We start from the raw sequence: 16,172 nt of genomic DNA, 5'->3' as shown, positions 1-16,172 counted from the left end.
AGGGTTTTAAAAAGTTTTCACATGGTGTTTCAGGAATTTGATCAACTTTTTCAAAAACCTTTTCTTCTTTATCAGTTTTAATTTCCGGTTTACCAAAACCATCGGACTCAGACTCTGATTTTTCTCCTGATTTGATATCCACATTTTCTGATTTGAACTCAAACTCCTTTTCGACTGATTCCTTATCAATTGACTCCTTTTTGACTGACTCCTTTTCTACAGACACTGACTCTTGAGTTTTGTCTACCTCTTACAACTTGACCATCAGTGCTTTGTCAGCTGTATCTTTCAGAGTTTCTTCAGTCATTTCTTTTGAGACATCGATTATCTCTTGAATATGAGCTTTTTCAACTTCATATTGTTGACAGAAACCTGTAGTTGGTTCGCTGAAGAAACCTACAAAAGAATCAAACATGTTAGGAGGCATTATTGATTTAAAAGAATTAGCAGTAACCTCATGTTCTGAATGATAATAATAAACTGCTGCTGCAGCCTCTTCTAATTCAGCATAACTTTCCTTAGTCATCACTTCACCGACTTCTTCAACTATTTCCGGAACATCCGACTCTTTAGTAATCTCAGCCATCATCGCAAGACCCCCACCTGGAATGTATTTATCCCAACTGAAACCTTCTGGAAGTTTTTCATCATCTTGATTTACCAAAAGCGCTTTTTCAGATTTAGATAGACTGTTCTTGATTTGAGGTCTTGTATTGAATGGTGTTTGACTATTTTTGTGATACATGGCCTGCCGGTAGTAATCATTTGCAAATGGATTCTGATGATTGTTGACCTGTCGGTTTGGACATTCACGCTTGAAGTGTCCTTTCTCTTTGCACTTGAAACAAGTCACCTTCGACTTATCAAATCCAAGCTTCGGATCAGGACCTGTAAGACTGCTTCAACCGGTGAATTCCATAAATCTCTGAGCTCTTCTTACTATGCTTGCCATTCCCCACTTGATGTCAATGAGCTCTAGTTCTTCTGGATCAATTTGATCGTAGTCTTCTTTTGTCATGTCTGGGTTTCCAATTCTACCAGCTACTAGACTCTCGTAAGATTCTAGTACATAAGCAAGAAGTGCTATATGTTGCTTTGCTGCAGTTTCAGTAAAATCTTGACCGTTTTTTATGTTTACAGCGATATTGCACAAAACCCCATGACTGTAATTCTGATTGCTTGAACTTGACGAACTTTGAGAAGAAACTTTTTCTTGAGATTCTGAACCTTAGGATTTGGTTCGTAGCTTGTAAACGGTGAATAGCTGTTGCTTGGTGTGCTTTGAGAAACTCTAGATGTAGAATCGGCACTAAATGCTGTCTGAATTTTTGGACTTGGGGTAGATGTTGCAGATGAGCTTCCATTGTAGTACAACTGAACATCTTGTTGTATATTAGCAGATTTCATTTTTCTAATCTTTTTAAGTTCAAGCTCATGTGCTTAGATTGAAACCAACATATTCCAAGTTAGTTTTCAAAACCAATAAATATGTGGCCCACACATAATGCGGTAAAGAATCTACCAACTTGTCAACCCACTCTTCATCTGTTTTGGTAATGTTCAAACGCTTCATCTCTACAACCAAATGACAATGCCTCTCGATCAACTCTTTTGTTGACTCACCCCTGATAGCAGTAAAAATATCAAATTCCTTTTTCAGCAATGCCGTTTTGCTCTTTATCATTGAAACACTTCCAAGAAAGTTGATTTTTAGTGCATTCCAGATAGACTGCGAGTCATTCTGATGTTGTAGCAAAACCAAAATATCTTCTTTGATTGCTTGCTGCAAGATACTCATCATTTTCGTCTCGGCTTTAAAACTATCCTGTTCAGCCGGGGTTAAGCTGCCAACTGTTTTCTCAATACCCGCTCCATTCGTCGGAGGTACATACTTCGTCTCAATTCTCATCCAACACTCAAGATGATTTGCCTGTACCCATGTTCTAAACCTATCTTGCCATCCCGAATAATCTTCGACACTGAGAAGCTTTGGTGGCTTTTGCATTGTACCAAGCACGTTCTCCATGTTTACGTTCTGTGCAATACTCACTAGAGTTTAAGCTGCTGTCATTCCCCCTCCGAAAAACGCCTTATAAAATTCTTGGTTATCCATTTTAAACTAGGAAAATAGTTTCGAAAACTTTTCTAAGATTTTGAAAAATTACTTTTCAAGCGAACTGGCTTCCACACTAACTGGATTTTCAAACGGACTGGACCTCAAACGAAGTGAACTGTTTTAAACGACCTAAACTGCCCAACTCGTACGAAGTGAAAAAGCTTGTTAAAGAAAACTTCAATTCATGCGACCTGATGAACTCACACGAACTGGATACTCAATTCATGCAGATTGAACGATTTTCAAACGACCTGATCCAATTCGTGCGAATTGGACAAGTTTTTCAAGCGAAGTGGTAAAAACTCAAACGATCTGAACCATTTCGCACGATCTGAGCATCTGTTTTACACGAAGTGACATTTTTTACACTTTTTTATCAGTTTTAGTGAGAATTATCGTCTGAATCTTTGTAGGATTGATTAAAATGAAGTTTTACACAATATATCCAAAACTCAGTCCATTTTGTTTGTGAAATCGTTCAAAAATCCGAGAAAGAGTAGAAGTAGAAGTTCTAAACCAATTCAAAACACTGAGTCAAATCTAGGTCGCTAGAAAGGCGGAAACAATCTAGTAACCTTGAATCGGTGTTAGAATAGGAGTAGATCAGAGAAATACACTTTAAGCTGGTTTTCCATTGATATAAAACGTTTTTACATGCAGAGAATCCGGCAGCACTTCGTGACAGATTTCACCAGAATGTTACAAATGAAAAACCCAACACGCCTGTTTATAGGCCAGCCAGTTTGCTTGGAATAGACATGAACACTTCGCACGAATTGACAAAGTCCAATTCGTGTGACCAGGCCTTACAATGGCCACTTCGTGCGAACTGGCACAAAACACATAAAATTACAATTTAACCCTATTACATGCTACTGACATGACTCAGACTGATGACGTAGGCGATAGACATTGTGCACCAACAGATTAACAGCTTTTTAATATTAAAAAAATCTAAATAAAAATTAACTAAGTCATTCATTATTCTATGAAATGAACTTATCCAATTACTATGAGTGAGAAATTAATAAAATGAGATAAAACACTATTTTGGTAAATACTTTTGAAACAACACCATTTTAATAAATACTTTTTCCACTAAGACCACTTTGGTAAAAAAAAACTCTTAATTAGGGGGTGGAGATATGATATGAAGTTTATTTAGCTAAGAAGGCTAGGAAGGGATCTTGACCATCCATTTAGTTAATCAAGGGCTAAGATTAAATCAGGGAAATTGAAGGGAAGAAAAGAGGTGCGTGAGTTTGTTTAGGGGCATTCTAGTAAATCTAAGGCAATAGTTTCTTACTCCTCCAATTCCCCACCATTTTTTAAACGTTAATAACTGTTTCATACGACATTACTTTTTTATAAAAATTGCACCAAAAAAAACGAGCGTTTTTTTATCTTTAAAACAAGTATACTATTTCTATATTTTCGAAAAAAATTTTGAAAACCCAGTTGCGTAAAACGCAATGGAAAAAAAAACCTAAAAAATGACATTTTTCTAAAATGCAATGCACAAAAAACATAAAAAAATGTCTTATTTGTAAAACTCAATGGGCAGAAAACACAAAGAAATGTGTTATTTCTAAAACGCAATAGCCTAAAAACACAAAAGAAAGTATACTTTCTAAAACGCAATGGACTGAAAACATATAAAAATGTGTTTTACCTAAAACGCAATGCACCAAAAACACAAATAAATATCTTATTTCTAAAACGCAATGGCCAGAAAACATTTAAAATGTCTGTTTTCTAAAACGCAATGGACTGAAAACACATTTTTATGTGTTTTACCAAAAACGCAATGCACCAAAAACGCAATGCACAAAAAAACGCAATGCACCAAAAACGCAATGCACCAAAAACACAAAAAAAAATGTTTATTTATAAAACGCAATGGCCAGAAAACACTTAAAAAATGTTTCCTTTCTAAAACGCAATGGCCTAAAAAACAAAAGAAAGTGTTCTCTCTAAACGCAATGGACTAAAAACACCTAAAAATGTGTTTTACCTAAAACGCAATGACTAAAAACACTTCAAGAATGCGTTTTTCTAAAATGCAATGGCCGGAAAACACATAAAAATGTATTAGTTCTAAAACGCAATTGCCTAAAAACACCAAAGAAGGTGTTCTCTCTAAAACGCATTGAATCTTGACAATAGTTTTGTCCGTGCTGTGAATTGTCTGTGCTGTGAATTATCTGAGCTGTGAATTGTCTGAGCTGTGAATTGTCTGAACCAATGCTGTTTACGAATGCAGTTTTCCAGAGGCAATTTACAGAAAATTAAATTTTCTGATGCATTTTTATCAACCCCAGCCAGGGGCTCTACCCCTTGGACCCCGCCAGGGGCTGCCGCCCCTGGGACCCCGCTACCAGGGGCACTGCCCCCGGACCCCCGCCAAGATCGTAAAACACAATGACTAAATTAAAAACCCAGATCGTAAAAATGAAATAAAAGAATTTCTTACATGGATCGAAGTGATTTCTTCAACAATTGACGAATTTTGAATGATTGAAACACTTATCAGTGCTCGAATCGAACGGATCGAGTGAGTATCTTCAAAATCACCGGAAAAACGAGATTTTGTATGAAATTAAACTGGGTTTTCTTCAAAAAGCTGAAGAACACGTTGATCTGGTGTTTGAATCATTGATTGGTTACGAAAATCGCACTATAATGTAGTGATTATTGAGATAGAAAGTGAAGAAATGGTTGAAGATGGTGGGTTTTGAAGTTACTTGATTTTGAAAAGGAAGAAAAAAGGATAAGATTGACTAAAATACCTTTACTCTTACATTTAACTTTTTCCGCATGTCCTAATCCTATTGCTTCCTATCCTTCCTAGCCAAAATAAACTTCATATTTGATTCCCACCCCTTAATTAGGTAGGAATAATTCAAAATTTTCATAAAGCGATAGTCAAATCATTATAATACTTTGGAGTTAAATATCAATTGACTAGCCGTGTAAGTAATTTATGCATTTTACAAGCATACCTAGAACCCCATAGATAAAATGATCTATAGAAATTTTATAAGGATACTAATTATTAATGTATTCAGCTCTTTTATGCATAAATAAATTCCAATTTCATCGACTACAACTTCTAGTTACTCAAATGTGAATGCCTTCGAAATGTTTAGACCTTGCGCGGCCGCGCACTGGTCCTACAAAGAAAACTTAGAAAGAAAACGATGATCGCACCTGCGCGCCAAAAGGAGAATAACAAATCCTTGCGCCGATCTCCATAGCAAACAGGATAAAAATCCTAGCAAACAATCCTGCATAATTAGTATCCAGACTTGGATAAAAATAACTGCTCTGTTACCACAAAAATTGATATAAAGAAGAGCCACACAGGATTACAGCTGTAATCTTCTAGAAGACTCCATCTTGCACCACCATTCGGTTATAACCGAATGGCCACGTGACATCATCCCAGGATCCCTCACAGTCACGATGATGGCACGGAATTGAAGAGAAATCTGCACTTGCCCACTTTCCACGTGGTAACACACCAATCGTTGATCGAGATCACGATCCGTGTGCATACATACTCGTTAGCGATTAACGGAGGGAAAAATAACCGCTTACAGAGAAAGCACTTTTCGTCAACTTTTCATCAACAGGTTTTCCTGCCCAAACTTCAGCTATAAATAGAAGGATAATTCAGGTATAATTCTCAAGTTACATTCACTTCACTTTACTTCTTCTTCATCAAACCATGTACTCATTCTCACGCCAGAGGGTGGTCACTGAGAGAACCCCCATTCTCCTCGTGGCGAGTCTAACGGCTGTTATTTTGCTGTAATTGCTAGAGGAAGAAGATCACTCACCCACGAATCGGACGAGAAGATTTAACCCTTTTATGCAGATTCAAACCCCCTGGTTCAGTTGATTCTGATCAAGTAAACCAGTGTTTCTTCATTGGCGCCCAATGATTTCTCAGTTTTATTTCATCTCTTTTCGTTTCGATTCACTTTTTCATCTCCGTTTTTCAAATGGAAGAAACTCCGACAAACCGTCAATCTGGCCCTCGACCAAATTTCATACAAAACACCCAAGTTGAAGGGATTGTGGAAGAGGTTTTGGATGATAACGAAGTCCAGTACAACGAAAATCATCCGAATGACCCTGTTACTCCAGGAATACCACCCGAGATCCCGATAAGTTCAATTTTACCTCCCGGTGAAACTCCTATCTCGTGGTATGTCAGATCCCAAGGAACAATAAATGATGTATATGCACAAACTGCTCCTTCTACTCAGCCATGAAGACCTGCATCACGTATGCCACCACCATCGGCACCTCGTGCCTCATATCATGAAGCACCATCACGAGTCCATGTGGAAGACACAGAAGTTTACTCCAGGTCACCTACAAGGTATGAGTCTACTCATTCCGAAAACAGACGAAAGGAATATCATGATGAATCTCATTCCCATCGAAGGCAGTCGATACATTCTCGGCTGGTCCCACGTTCTTACCAGAAATGGGACACCTACACCGACGAATACGACAGAACATACCAAGAAGGAGATAACACGAGTGTGTTTAGCTGGTTACAGAAAGATCACAAGAGTTATAAACCGCGCGTGGTTTATAATCCAGAGGCAGAGCACAATTTCAACTTAATCTACCGCCCAGCGAAGGCCGCAGAAAATTCGAAGTTTATCAGTGAGATCGCTTTAGCTCCCTTGGAAAAGGCGAAGTTGCCGTTAATTGTAGGGAAATTTAATGGCATGACAGATCCGGATGATCACCTTCGAGTATACACTAGCGCCGGTCTGGTAGGAGGATGGACCCTGCCAATGTGGTGCCATCTGTTCATCCAAACTCTCACAGGGGCTGTGCGATTGTGGTTCGATAACCTACCTGTCGGGAAGATAATGTCTTGGGTAGATCTGAGAGAAAAATTCCTCATGCATTTCAGCCAACAGTGAAGGTATGTGAGAGACACGGTGGACGTGATGAATATTTAGAGGCGTGATGACGAGAGCTTAGAAGATTTCACCACACGCTACAACAAGGAAGTGCTTGAGATCGGAGATGTCCATGAACACTTGATTAGAGCGCAGTTTAAGTATGTTGTCCGCTGCGAGGACATGATCAAGGTTCTATCTGGGACAGATGGGCTACAGAAGAGCTGGGAGAAGCTGATGGCGGCAGCCAAAGTATACACACAGACAGAGAAAAATCTCAGCACTAACAGACCTCCACCACCACACAGTCGCCCACAAGATATGAGCTCAAGCAGTGGGAAAAAGTTCAAAAAGATTTGGTGCGACTCAAATACTGGAACGTAAACTCCCGAAGACGCGCGAGCCACCATAAAGAAGCTCGCCGCGCAAAGGGAGACAAAGCAAGAAAAGAGAGAGCGACAATGGACCCCCCTAACGAAAACTACGGCGGAGGTGCTCAGCACAGAAGACTACCAGTTTAAAACCCCTCCGCAAATGAAGAATAAGAGGGGTCAAGATCTAAATCAATATTGTGACTATCACAAAGATAATGGTCACACTACAAACAACTGCATCTCCCTCCGCACGGAGATTGAAAAAGCGCTGAAAAGTGGTGAGCTCACCCACTTATTGCAGAACGTGCGACAAGAGATAAAGAAAATAACTCGCGGCGATGATGCGTGTGTAGTGTAATATTATTTTGATGAGTATTTAAGCCCCTTTTTACACTTTTAGCCAAGTTTTAAATTTATAAAACACGATATTCACTAACACTAAACACACATATGGGCAAGTGCACCCATCGTGGACGTAGTATAGTGTTGGTAAGATACCGAGGTCGTCCAAGGACACAAGAGCTTTTAATACCGGTTTATCCTCAACGTCTAATCAAATCAAAAAGTTAGAAAAATGTTTTAAACTAAGAAAAATAAAAACTAACTAAATGCTGAAAAATAAAAATAAAATAAAAACAGATAGACAAGATGAATCACTTGGTTCCGACACGTGTATTAGTATAAACTTTGATTATTTTCGCACTTTTGCACTTATTTAAGAGATTATCTTAGTTATTGTAGTAGGCCCCTCTTTTGAAGGCGACGTTACCCTCAACCCAGTAGTTTGAGTCAGCAAGGATACAATCCTAAAGGGTCGGATTATTGAAAGATAATGAATTAAGTTATTAATGCAAATTATGGTAGGCCCCGCTTTTGGCGGTGACGTTACCCTCGGCTAAGTAGTCTGAGTCAGCAGGGATACAGTCCTAAATAGCCGGGTTATAGTATTAATAGTAGTTAACTTATGAGGGGGTCAAAGAGTTTGGATCCCCGCCATCCAATACCTATGGGCATTGAAGGAGATCCTACTAAATTTGACCCAGGTCCCAAGCAGGACCTCTAAACGCTGAACAAGGGCAAGACCCTTACCAAACCGTTCCCTTAACCCCCGACCAGGTAGCCAACATACCTCCATATAGACCGTGGAGATATGAATGGTGAAAATCTTTTATTTTATATAGACAGTAAAATAACGCCAAGACACCACGGACAAACGATAAGGAAAGATCACCTTCAACATAAGTAACTAGTTATTAAAGTCATTAATACAAAACCAAATAAAAAGTGCAAAAGATTAAAAATAAAAAGTATTATACTAAACACTTGTCTTCACCAAGTGATGTAAGAGACTTAGGCAAACATGGCCTTGATTGTCAAGAACTCTTACGATCAATCTTGGATCCCGAGACGACTCACACACTCTACGATGGACAATGGATGATGGTGGTGGATGATGGTGTTATGGTGGTGGTGGGTGGTGGATGAGGTGTGAGAGAGGTGGTGTGCCAAGGGATGAGAGAGAATGAAGCCAAGCTCCTCTATTTATAGGCTGAACAGAAGGCTGGACACGGCCCCGTGTCCGCTGGACACGGCCCCGTGCCCGCCTGACACTCTCTCTCCTCATTAATTGTAATTGCGAATTACAATTAATGCGCCTGCTGTACTTTCACCACGCCCCCGTGCTCGCTGGACACGACCCCGTGGTGGGCAATGGAAGCTTCTACTGGTTTGTCTTTTCTGCTGCTTCCTGGGCACGCCCCCGTGTTCGCTGGACACGGGGCGTGTTCAGACTCTGTTTCTTCCTTTTTGCTTTGGGAGGTGCCGTTGAGGGTCCGGGCAGTCTACTTTTGTTCCTTTTCTTGTATTTATGGTAGAATTAGTGGTCTTTTTGCTTCTTTTGTGATTTTGAGCTCATTTCATCCTGAAAATACAAAAGGAAGACAAAAACCCTCTTTTTCCAACATTAGTACTTAAAAAGGGTTAGTTTTATGCCTTAATTGATGTGTTTTATATGTTGCATTTTACACACATCAAATACCCCCACACTTGAACTTTTGCTTGTCCTCAAGCAAAACTCTTTAAATGTGGCTTACACTCCCAAATGGAATAGGTAGAAGAGAAGTTTTTTAGCTTGTCCTAGAGTGTCGGGAATCCAAGGTTTTTATAGGCTTTATTTTTATTTATTTACAATCCTATTCGTTATGATTTATTTTGAACTTTTCATAAGATAAACTACTTAGTTGGGCATAACATGCCTTATTAAAATTCCATTTATATACAAGTTCACATACCTCACGGGAGATCACTCAACACTCGGCCGAAGGTGTATATTTTAGTGAATCACTCGAGAGCGGCACGGAACTTACGTATTTCCATAGGCTTGCCAAGCAATCAATCCTCCTCCTTTTTAACTTTTTACCTTTGTAAATATCAAGAGGACTTTTTGGGTGAAGGCTTGGGTTTAAAGGTGGGTGGTTGGTTAGTGGTTAGTAAAAAGGGCGAAAAATCGTAACAAGTGTCGGTTTTCGTAAAATACCTTGTTTTTAGTGACTTATTATTTTTGAAATATTTCTCCAAACAAGCTTTTGTAGCTCTTGTTTGTTTTTGACTTCATATAAGATTTTTTTTTTTTTTTTTGATGTCACATGAAAGGGCAAGTTGACGAAAAACCGAGCTTGTTACTAAAATAAAGGGTGAATAAAAATGAAAAAGGTTTTTTTTTTTTTTTTTTTTGGTGGGTAAAAATGGTTTTTGGGGTAATGAAATGAAAGGTTTAGGCTCAAAGGGGCTATCTAGGGGGATTTTGGGTAGGTTAAAAAATGAAAAATAATGGTTTTGAAAGAAAAATAGTTAGTCCTAATGCCTCCATCATTTACTTACTTGGGTTTAAGTTGGTGAGGACTGAGAATGTATCGTTGTGGCAAGTTCTAGATTTGTAAGGACCGAGCGGCTATTCACACAAGAAACGAAAAATGAGCATTTAATCTAAATATGTGTATTTTTATGCTCAATAAAGGCTCAAAACTCACTTTTGTGGGAATGGGTTTTTTAAATGTGACCAAGCATATATAATCGAATTTTAAACTAGACTTGTTATGCCGTTTCATAATTTTCTTATGTTGGTTCCTTTTTTATCACAACGCTATCGGTTGTAAACTTGTAAAAATATAACATTTTTAGAACTTGTTCTTCCCAACTTAAACTAAGACAAGTAAATAAAAAATGAAAAAGTTTTTGAAAAAATTTGGGGTGTTTAGCGGTTCCAATAGAGTTTTGTGTAAGGCTTGTGTTTAGGATTTTGCAAAATTTCAAGGTTTTAGCATCCCCCCCACACTTAAATTACACATTGTCCTCAATGTGTCCAAAAACAATATTTTTGGTTGATTAAAATGTATAAAAGTGTGTTAAAAAGCAAATATTTATGTTACTGGCAGTCTGGACACGGCCCCGTGTTCACCGGGCACGGCCCCGTGGTCAAGTGCCAGTAACAAAATTTTCAGAATTGAAACAGAAGCCTGGACACGGGGGCGTGTCCGCTGAACACGGCCCGTGTCCAGTTACCTGAACTGGGTGATTTTTCTGCAGGGGTTCAGCACGGGGCCGTGTTGGTTGAGCACGGCCCGTGTTGAGCCTTCTGTGATGGAGATTTTTGTCGGGTTGCTCTGTTCTTCGTGCATGGTTCCATTTTTTCTCGTTCCCTTTTTCATCCATTACCACCAGGAGTGTGTTTTATTCTGCAAAAATTAAAAGATTAAACTAAACTAAACTAAGGATAGATCCGCGGAATGCCTCCGTGGTGCGCCACGTTTATAAGGGTCCATGGCTAGACCCGATTCCTGGTTATATCTCTTCTGAGTGGAGTGCCTTGCTTCCCAAGTTACACCGTCGGAGAGCGGCATCCAAGCTTGAATCAATAACCTTCATGTAATTGACTGGGTCGTCGTCCTCTATTTTCTTCCCAACTCCGAACTTCACCTCATCGTCCCCATACCTCAAAGTCAGTGTCCCTTCATTCATGTCTACCACTGCTTGTGCTGTGGCAAGGAAGGGTCTCCCTAGGATAAGGGGGACCTCGGTGTCTTCCTCCATGTCGAGTATGACAAAGTCAACGGGATAGACGAATTTGCTTACCCTTACCAAGACATTCTCGATGACACCTTGTGGGAATTTGACTGATCGATCAGCGAGTTGTATGCTTATTTTTGTAGGGCTCGTGGTTCCCAAGCCAAGCCTTTTGAACATTGATGAAGGCATGAGGTTAATGCTAGCCCCTAAGTCGGCCAAGGCATTGCGAACGGGTGATTCCCCTATTGAACATGGAATCGTGAAACTTCCGGGATCGATTTTCTTTTGGGGTAGTTTATTGAGTACGAGGGCAGAGCATTCTTTGCCTAAATTAACTAATTGCAAATTTTCAATTTTCTTTTTATGTGTAAGGAAGTCCCTCATAAATTTAGAGTATTTGGGCATTTGGGTTAGGACTTCGATAAAAGGAATATTGACATGCAATTGTTTTAACAAACTTTCGAATTTTGCGAATTGCTCATTGGTTTTTTGACGAATTAACCTACCGGGGTATGGAACTCGAGGAGCCTTGGTAGGTTCTGGTGATGGAGGAGAGTTCTTTTCCTGCAGATGTGTTGGCATTGTTTCTTCCGTTGGTTGAGTTACTTCTGCAGGCCCTACGGTGCGGTTTCGTAGTGTGATGAGGTGAACTTGCGCCTTTGGGTTTGTTTCGGTATTGCTAGGTAATGCGCCTTGCGGTCTCTCGGAAAAATTTTGTGCTAGTTGATTTATTTGTTTTTCTATGTTTTGAATGCTAGCCTGTTGATTCCTAAAATTAGATTCTAATTGTAGAAATCTTTCCGAGTTTTTTTTATCAGTGTCGGAGACGAGGCGAGATATAGTATCTTCGAGCCTTTCTCGTCCACCTTGTTGTTGAGTGAAATTTTGTGACTCATTTCTTGATTGCTGAAAGTTTGTTCGTTGGGTTTGTTGGTTACTACTATTGCCGGTTTCCCTCCAACCAAGGTTTGGGTGGTTTTGCCATCCTTGGTTGTAAGTTCCCGTTGGAGGACCCGACGGCCTAGGTCTATTATCAATGTAGTTTACCATTTCTTGTTGATCGTCCGTTTCTTTCATGCAACTCCAATTTTCATGTGACCCACCACACCCTTCACAAGCCATAACCGAGACTGTTTTTGTCATTTCTAGTTTTTTTATCTTTGAAGAAAGGGCCTCGATTTGGGCTTGTAAAGAGGTGCTTTCGTCGACCTTATGGGCGCCCGGGGCGATAGACTTATTTCCCCGGGGAGTGTGCCATTGAAAATTGGTTTGAGCAATTTCCTCAATTTGATTATATATTTCGTGTGGGCGTCGATTACCTAAAAGTCCCCCGGAGCTAGAATCAAGTGTCTGCCTAGTGTGTGGCAACAATCCATTGTAGAAAGTGGATACTTGTTGCCATATTGCGAGGCCATGATGGGGACACTTGCGTAATAGCTCCTTGAACCTTTCCCATGTTTCATATAAGGATTCCCCGTCCTCTTGTGAGTATGTATTAATTTCAGCCATTAATTTAGCAGTTTTAGAAGGAGGGAAATACTTATATAGAAACTTTTGGGCTAGTTCATCCCAGGTGTTTACCGATCCAGCTGGGAGGGTGTTGAGCCAAGCTTTCGCTCGGTCTTTTAGTGAGAACGGAAACATACGGAGGCGTATGGCGTCGTTTGATGCTCCATTGATCCGAAAGGTATCACATATTTCTAAGAAATTAGTTATATGTAGATGAGGATCCTCGTCCGCAAGCCCGTGGAAGGTTGCGGAGTTTTGGAGCATTTGTATCAAATGCGGTCGGAGCTCGAAGTTATTGGCTTCGACATTTGGAGCATTGATAGCGGCGCCTAGATTACCTACGGTGGGCCGTAGATAATCCATAAGGGTACGTTGGTCCGCCATTGGGGGTGGATCACCCGAAACCTTCTCTTGGTTTTTGGCTTTTAACCTTTTTCTGAGAAAGCGTTCGGGTTCTTCTAGCGGTTCTTTTATGTCTTTATTGGAACTGGAGCTCATACACTACGTGAGGATGGTGTCGGGTTCCAAGTCCTGCAATAAAAACAAAAAAGAATGTCGGTCAGAAGGTTCACCACGGCCCCGTGTTGAGCGAACACGGCCCCGTGGTCGGAAATACAGTGATTGTTTTCCAGATCCCAGTTACTGGAAGTTGGACACGGCCCCGTGTTGCACCGGCACGGCCCCGTGGTCAGCCTTCTGTAACTTGAAAAACAAAAACTGCCAGTAACTTTGCTGAGCACGGCCCGTGTCCGACCAGGCACGGCCCCGTGCTGAGCTCTGCAGAAGCTAAAAATCTAAAAAAAAAAATCCTAAAAAATTTAAAAAAATAAAAATATGATTAGGCCGTTGATTCCTAACTTTCTTAAAATCCTTGTGTCCCCGGCAGCGGCGCCAAAAACTTAATGCGTGTGTAGTGTAATATTATTTTGATGAGTATTTAAGCCCCTTTTTACACTTTTAGCCAAGTTTTAAATTTATAAAACACGATATTCACTAACACTAAACACACATATGGGCAAGTGCACCCATCGTGGACGTAGTATAGTGTTGGTAAGATACCGAGGTCGTCCAAGGACACAAGAGCTTTTAATACCGGTTTATCCTCAACGTCTAATCAAATCAAAAAGTTAGAAAAATGTTTTAAACTAAGAAAAATAAAAACTAACTAAATGCTGAAAAATAAAAATAAAATAAAAACAGATAGACAAGATGAATCACTTGGTTCCGACACGTGTATTAGTATAACCTTTGATTATTTTCGCACTTTTGCACTTGTTTAAGAGATTATCTTAGTTATTGTAGTAGGCCCCTCTTTTGAAGGCGACGTTACCCTCAACCCAGTAGTTTGAGTCAGCAAGGATACAATCCTAAAGGGTCAGATTATTGAAAGATAATGAATTAAGTTATTAATGCAAATTATGGTAGGCCCCGCTTTTGGCGGTGACGTTACCCTCGGCTAAGTAGTCTGAGTCAGCATGGATACAGTCCTAAATAGCCGGGTTATAGTATTAATAGTAGTTAACTTATGAGGGGGTCAAAGATTTTGGATCCCCGCCATCCAATACCTATGGGCATTGAAGGAGATCCTACTAAATTTGACCCAGGTCCCAAGCAGGACCTCTAAACGCTGAACAAGGGCAAGACCCTTACCAAACCGTTCCCTTAACCCCCGACCAGGTAGCCAACATACCTCCATATAGACCGTGGAGATATGAATGGTGAAAATCTTTTATTTTATATAGACAGTAAAATAACACCAAGACACCACGGACAAACGATAAGGAAAGATCACCTTCAACATAAGTAACTAGTTATTAAAGTCATTAATACAAAACCAAATAAAATGTGCAAAAGATTAAAAATACAAAGTATTATACTAAACACTTGTCTTCACCAAGTGATGTAAGAGACTTAGGCAAACATGGCCTTGATTGTCAAGAACTCTTACGATCAATCTTGGATCCCGAGACGACTCACACACTCTACGATGGACAATGGATGATGGTGGTGGATGATGGTGTTATGGTGGTGGTGGGTGGTGGATGAGGTGTGAGAGAGGTGGTGTGCCAAGGGATGAGAGAGAATGAAGCCAAGCTCCTCTATTTATAGGCTGAACAGAAGGCTGGACACGGCCCCGTGTCCGCTGGACACGGCCCCGTGCCCGCCTGACACTCTCTCTCCTCATTAATTGTAATTGCGAATTACAATTAATGCGCCTGCTGTACTTTCACCACGCCCCCGTGCTCGCTGGACACGGCCCCGTGGTGGGCAATGGAAGCTTCTACTGGTTTGTCTTTTCTGCTGCTTCCTGGGCACGCCCCCGTGTTCGCTGGACACGGGGCGTGTTCAGACTCTGTTTCTTCCTTTTTGCTTTGGGAGGTGCCGTTGAGGGTCCGGGCAGTCTACTTTTGTTCCTTTTCTTGTATTTATGGTAGAATTAGTGGTCTTTTTGCTTCTTTTGTGATTTTGAGCTCATTTCATCCTGAAAATACAAAAGGAAGACAAAAACACTCTTTTTCCAACATTAGTACTTAAAAAGGGTTAGTTTTATGCCTTAATTGATGTGTTTTATATGTTGCATTTTACACACATCAGCGACGAAGGCCTGAGTAAGAAGGAAAAGAACTAAGTACTGGAAGAAGCAAGTAGCATACAATAGTCTCTTCACATGTTGGTCAAGTTCGTTAGCTTACCAACCCATGGCGTAGGACTATAGTATGAGTAAGTTAAGTTTCACTTAATTATCCTAAATAGACGACTTTGTACCACGGCCTCTGCGCCCTATCATGAATCAAAAGCAAAGTTCTATTATTTATGTGTTTCTTACAAAATGCATGCAATTCTTTTTGGTAAGCGCAAAAACATTATGGTAAAGATAACACAAGTCTCATGAGCGGTCAACGATCATACACATCGCGCAAGGCCCAACCTTACACTCACACATGAGCTTTATACCACCTTTATTTGCCTTACCTAAACCAAAGCAATTGTACTCATGCAAAATATTGTAAGTCAAACACACATCATACTAGTTACTGGCGCACTACACGCCTTAACTAAAACCTACAAACATGAACGACAGTGTATCAACCAAAGTTATTCGCGCAACAGCGCATTAGCAAATCGGGATCCACGTCCCAAAACATACATTTAATTGTTCATATAAAAGAAAGGAAAATC

The 16,172-nt window shown here is 40.1% G+C and overlaps 1 non-coding gene across 1 annotated transcript; it reads left to right on the top strand.

Moving 5' to 3' along the window:
* The first annotated feature begins 12,891 nt into the window (after positions 1 to 12,891).
* On the top strand, positions 12,892 to 12,998 carry LOC118489838. The gene has a single exon (XR_004887851.1). It is a non-coding gene; the product is annotated as a small nucleolar RNA R71 (small nucleolar RNA).
* Positions 12,999 to 16,172: the final 3,174 nt, after the last annotated feature.

Source organism: Helianthus annuus, chromosome 2 (genome assembly GCF_002127325.2).
Source record: "Helianthus annuus cultivar XRQ/B chromosome 2, HanXRQr2.0-SUNRISE, whole genome shotgun sequence".
In the NCBI taxonomy this organism is placed as follows: Eukaryota; Viridiplantae; Streptophyta; class Magnoliopsida; order Asterales; family Asteraceae; genus Helianthus; species Helianthus annuus.
The sequence above is the reverse complement of the archived record's forward strand: the minus strand, read 5'-3'. Positions and strand labels throughout refer to the sequence as shown.